The sequence below is a fragment of the Pteronotus mesoamericanus genome, unplaced genomic scaffold (genome assembly GCF_021234165.1).
Source record: "Pteronotus mesoamericanus isolate MK-2021 breed Mesoamerican mustached bat unplaced genomic scaffold, CSHL_Meso_final contig_82, whole genome shotgun sequence".
NCBI classification, from domain to species: Eukaryota; Metazoa; Chordata; class Mammalia; order Chiroptera; family Mormoopidae; genus Pteronotus; species Pteronotus mesoamericanus.
In genome coordinates, this window is record NW_026555265.1 from 16,495,184 (window position 1) to 16,501,183 (window position 6,000).

Here is a 6,000-nt window from a genome sequence, read left to right on the forward strand (position 1 = left end):
ATCCAGGGCACAGGAGAAAGAAAAATTGCCACAGTTAATTCTCCAATTGAAAGCTAATGTACATACAAACAATCCTGTTGGCATTTCCAGGACATTGAATACCCTGGAATATATTTTATATTTAACTTTGGAGATGAACATACCTATATTATAGGAAAATTGTTAATTAAAAATGTTTATTGATTTCATTCCTGCTGTGTTACACTTGGGCATTGTACGGCCCTTTTTTGGGCTTATGAATGGCGGCTGTAACAAGGGCTGAATCTATGACAAAGCCCCAAATGAACTCCCAGAGATGTGTATACCTTCCTGAAACTTCCCCTCCAGCACTGTGATATGCATAGTTGACTGCAAACATTCTCTCTAGAAACTTCCATGATTTGGCAATATGACTTTGCAGCAGAAGTTCTCTTTGTGTTTAAAAAATTAACTGATTTCAGCATGAATATAGAGAATCTGTGCAAGGAATACAGAAAATATTAACAGTGGCTCTACCTTGGGGAGGGGCCCTGGAGTAAAGGAGGACGAGGGGAAGGGGACTTAACGCTTGTTACTTCTCCCAGCCCTGCATTATTGAATTGTTCACAACCTGCATGTGTTGTGGAAAAGAAGTGGACCCTGGCCAGTGGGTCGTTTGGAGTATCCTCCCAAACGCAAAAAGGTTGCAGGTTTGATTCCCAGTCAGGACACATGCCTAGGTTGCAGGTTCAAACCCCCATCAGGGTTGGGGTTGGGGCATGTTCAGGAGTTAACGGGTGGATGTTTCTCTCTCACAATGATGTTTCTCTCTCCCTCTCTCTCATTACAAAAAAAAAATACATAAATAAAAACCAATGACTATTGAGGATATGAGGATATGACTATATCCTCAGGTGAGGATTTAAAAAAGAAAAGAAAAAGAGAAGAAAAGAAGCAGGAAGCTTCACCATCCACTTGGTCTCCCAGCTCAGAAACCAGGGAGGCAGACTTGTTTTTCTTTTCATTTTCATTCCCTATATCTGTTCTTTGACCAAGGCCTGTGAGTTTACTTCTGAAGGCACTTCTGCCTCCCATCTCTGCAGCTCTGCCTAAGATGGGTGCTCACGAGCTCTCATATGACTAATGCAATGGCCTCTGAACTCAACTCCCTGCAACTTCATTCATGCTCCTCTAATTACTTTTTGAACTAGGAAGATGACTCAGTGGAAAGTTATTATAGTAAACATGTTTCAAGAAAATCAGCTCCTTAGCGGCAACCCCACTTTGCCTCTCCAGCAAATCTGACCAGATCGTTTCCATGCTTAAAATCCCCCATGCAGCATACCTACCCAGTTCTAACCCCCTCTCAACAGCCTTTTAAAAATTGTATTTGTTTCCAATTGCAAATCTGACCAAAAATACCTAGGACTCTCCCCCAAATTACTCATCATGTGGCATACGCAATCCCCATGACCCTGTCTGCCCAGCTTCCTGGCCTCACCCCCTGCAACCAGACACTTTACCTGCCTACTCCTACCTGACCTCACCTTCCCTCCTAGATTGTTCTTCCCTGCTCTGGTTTCTTTCGAAAGTTCCTGCTCTCTCTCTCCTGTGAAGTCCTCCTGGGACTCCCAGGCAGATTTGGCTGATCAAAACATTATTCCACTTTTCCCAACACTCTTGTTTCTTGGAGACCAAAGAGCTTATTTATTATTTTTGCTAAATGTTTATATTTTAATTTTGGCATCACCAACACTTTCCATTTGCAGTAAATGAGTTTTTTCTATGGAATGTTTATGTTAAATAAATAAATGAGTGAGTGAATGAATAAATGCAGAGAGCACAGACTGGGAATTATTAGATGTGTGGTCTAGTTTTATTTCTGATACTCTGGCTGAATCTCATTTTTCTTTCATTTCAATGGCACATTCGATACTTCCAACTTCTGTGATTCTAAAATAATAATTTCAGTTGTAACAGGGGAGTCTGGCAGGACACACAGTGACCTCCCTCTCAGTTCAGGAGGGCCATCCTGAGTATAGAGCTGGCTCTTAAAGGCACGAGAGGCCAATTTAAGAAAAGAAAACAAAATAATAAAAATAAAATAAATAATAATTTATCAGTTCCTGATTTCATTAGATACCAAGATGTGATTCCTGGGTGTCTAAGAGGAGCCCCGGAGGCCAATTTCACCCTGATACCTCTAACATTTTTTTGCTCCATAGTTTCCTTCAGCTTAGTAATGGTGCCACTTTGAACAAGTTACTTAATTTCTCTGCATCTTAATTTCCTCAGCTGCAATATGAGATTTATAATGTGGTTCCCTCCTAGACTGTCAGTGAGGATGAGATCAGGTAATGTAAAGTCCTTAGAACAATGCCTGGCATATGGAGCACATAATGTGTTCAATAAATATAAGTAATGGTGATTGATTTTGATGTTTCTGAGAGCAGTTTGCACCTTTCTGCATAAGAGGAAGGTAAATTTTGAGGCCTACTGTGAATTGCTGCATTCTATAATTATTAATAAAGTACGATATCATTGTGTTACGACTGGTACAGAGCTGTATGGGCACAGACAAATTCACTCGTCCGCAGAGATTTCCAAGACAGTACAGTGAACCAAGGCAATTTAACATTTTATTTAAGTGGCTACTCTCATGTGTCTAGAAATTTCTATCACTAGAAATTTTATTGATTATTAAGAGACTTTGTTCCCTTTTGAAATGTAGATATTCTAACAAGTAGGAACATATGAGCTATGTAAACCTTAGAGGGAATGGGTTAATTAAGTGTTTCCCTGAGAACAGTGCTGATGGGAAGAAGAGAATTGGTCCTGGCAGCCTAAGGAGTAGAGTGGTAAGAAGGGGAGAGTGACCTGCGAGGAGCTCCCGAATGTGATGGGTTTGAGGACAGCAGCAATCCTTGCAAGGTTGGCAAGCAGAGCCAACCATTTGAATGGCAGACTGGCCTCCACCAGGAATTAGGCTCTGCTCAAGGGCAGCATTGTTCCGGGTGCTGAAAGCTCCCGCCCAAGACTGCTGGACGAGGTCTGGCTGCCTGGTCACCTACTCTTTGAAAAGCTGTATTATTTTCTAAATCAACAAGGGTCTTGGGTGCAAATGACAGAAATGTCAACCAAAACCTGATTTTGGCATAAAAGGAACTGTTTGGGTTCGCACAACTGAAAAGATCAGGAGCAGTGACAGCATCAGGGCTCAAAAAAAAAAAGAAATCATCTATGCTCAGTATCACTCCATTTCCTGTCTCAGCCTTTAACTATATTGACATTCACCCCAGGTTTCGTGGCTTGATGGTGACAACAGCTTCAGTCTCTATGCAGCCTCAGGTCCAAGGCACCTGGGAATAAAGCATGCTTTTGCTTCAGAAATCTAAAGAAAAAAATTTTTTTTTCTCATTGGCTCTGAAAGGAAAATGTGCCTATCTCTAAAGAAATTCCTGTGGCTAGGGGAAATGCAAGCGCTAATGGGCCATAAATAAATGGGTAGACATCCTCTGTTTATGAATTAAAAGACAATATTATTAAGATGTTCATACTACTCAAAATGATCTACAGATTTAATATAATTTCTATCAAAATCCCAGTGGAATTTTTTTCAGAAATAGAAATAGTCATCCTAAAATTTATATGGAATCTCAAGCAACACTGAATAGCAAAACAGTTTTGCCAAAAACAAACAAACCAAATTTGGAGGACTCACACTTCCTGATCTGAAAACTATTATGAAGCTATAGTAATCCACTCAGTGAAAGTAGCAGAAGGGCAGACAGAGAAATCAATGGGAAAGGATAGAAAGTCCAAAATAAACCTTTGCTTATATGATCAGATGATCTTTGGCAAAGGTACCAAGACCACTTGATGGAGAAAGGAAAGTTTCTTCAATAAATACTGCAGGGGACTTTCCCCTTCCCTTCCCTTTCCCTGCCCGCCCCTCCCTCCTTCCCTCTTGTCTCTGTTGATTTCTTTTCCTTTCAGTGTTGCTGGTCATATTTTCCTTGCATCTTTGCATTGTTGGTTAGGTTCCGCTTATAGGTGAGATCATATGGTCTTTGTCTTTCATCCCCTGGCTTATTTCGCTTAGCATGATGCTCTCCAGTTCCATCCATGCTGTCGTGAAGTTTAGTAGTTCTTTTTTTCTTTCTGCTGCGTAGTATTCCATTGTGTATATGTACCATAATTTTTTGATCCAATCATCTACTGATGGGCATTTAGGTTGCTTCCAACACTTGGCTATTGTAAATTGTGCTGCTATGAACATTGGGGTGCATAGGTTCTTTTGTATTGGCGTTTTGGTGTTCTCAGGGTATAGTCCCAGCAGGGGAATCGCTGGATCAAAAGGCAGTTCCATTTTCAGCTTTCTGAGGAAATTCCACACTGCTTTCCATAGTGGCTGCACCAGTCTGCATTCCCACCAACAGTGGACTAGGGTTCTCTTTTCTCCACAGCCTCGCCAGCATCTGTTGTTTGTGGGTCTGTTTATGATGGCCATTCTGGCCGGTGTGAGGTGGTACCTCATGGTGGTTTTGATCTGCATTTCTCTGATGGCTAGTGATGCTGAGCATCCTTTCAAATGCCTCTGGGTATCTCCTCCTTGGAAAAACATCTGCCTAGGTCCTTTGCCCATTTTTTGATTGGATCGTTTGTCTTCTTGGAGTGGAGTCGAGTGAGTTCTTTATATATCTTGGAGATCAAACCTCTATCTGATGTATCATTAGCAAATATATTTTCCCATATGGTTGGCTCCCTTTTCATTTTGCTGATGTTTTCTTTAGCCGTGCAGAAGCTTCTTATTTTTATGAAGGAGGGAAGGAGGGAGGGGGCAAGGGAAAGAGGTGGGGGGGAGGCAGAGACAAATGTATTTAAAAAGTAAATAAATTTAAAAAAAGAAAAAGAAAAAAAAGAAAAAAAAAAAGAACAAACTGACAGTAACCAGAGGGGTGTGGTGAGGAGGATAACAGGGGAAAGAAGGGGAAGGGGCAAGTCAAGGAACATGTATAAAGGACCCACGGACAAAGACAACAGGGGGAGAATTGAATGTGGTAGGAGGGGGGTGGGTAGGGCAGGGGAGAGTAATGTGGGGAAAATGGAGACAACTGTAATTTAACAACAACAAAAATTAAATTAAACTGAGTAAAATAAATAAATAAATAAATAAATACTGCAGGGAAAGTTAGATAGCCATATGCAAAAAAACAAACAAACAAACAAAAAACAATCAAATTAGACACTTATCTTACACCTTATACAAAAAGTAATCCAAAGTGAATTAAAGACCTGCATGTATAACCAAAACTATAAAACTCCTTGAAGAAAACATAGGGGAAAAGCTTAATGATGTGGAATTTGGCAATGGTTTCTTGGTTATGACATCAAGCACAGACAACAAAAGCAAAAATAAACAAATGGAAATACTTCAAACTTAACATTTTTGTGCATCAAGAACACAATCTTCAGAATTAAAAAAAGTACTCTTTGAAATAAGAGAGAATATTTGCAAATCATGTATCTGCTAAGGGCTTAATATCCAGAATATAAAAAGAACTACAACTCAACCAAAACAACAAAAATATAATAACCTGATTTAAAAATGGCTAAAGGACTTGAATAGATATTTCTCCAAAAATGATATATAAATGGCCAACAGACATATGAAAAGATGCTCACTATCACTAGTAATAAGAAATATTCAGTCCAGTCAAGATGGAGGTGTAGGCAGACACGCTTTGCCTTCTCGCGCAAACACAGAAAGAATTACAACTAAACCTCAAAACAAGTAACACCCACACTGTCAGAAAATCAAACTGTATGGAAGTCTGACAACAAAGATTTAAAGAAGTCACATTCACCCAGATGAGTAGAAGGGTCAGAGTCACGGAGAAGGGTGGAAAGGCAAGGAGATGCAGTGTGGTTTGGAGAGGCGGCAGCAGCAAAACAGGCATGGGTGGTCCCACATTCATGTCTGGTGAATAAAAATTGGGAGGGATATCTTAGGAGCCAGTGATCGCAGCCCCAGGCCAGACT

General features: G+C 40.3%; 1 non-coding gene across 1 annotated transcript; it reads left to right on the forward strand.

Annotated features, from left to right (window-relative positions):
- The first annotated feature begins 1,878 nt into the window (after positions 1–1,878).
- On the forward strand, positions 1,879–2,030 carry LOC129080064 (small Cajal body-specific RNA 11). Its single transcript, XR_008530149.1, has one exon. It is a non-coding gene; the product is annotated as a small Cajal body-specific RNA 11 (non-coding RNA).
- Positions 2,031–6,000: the final 3,970 nt, after the last annotated feature.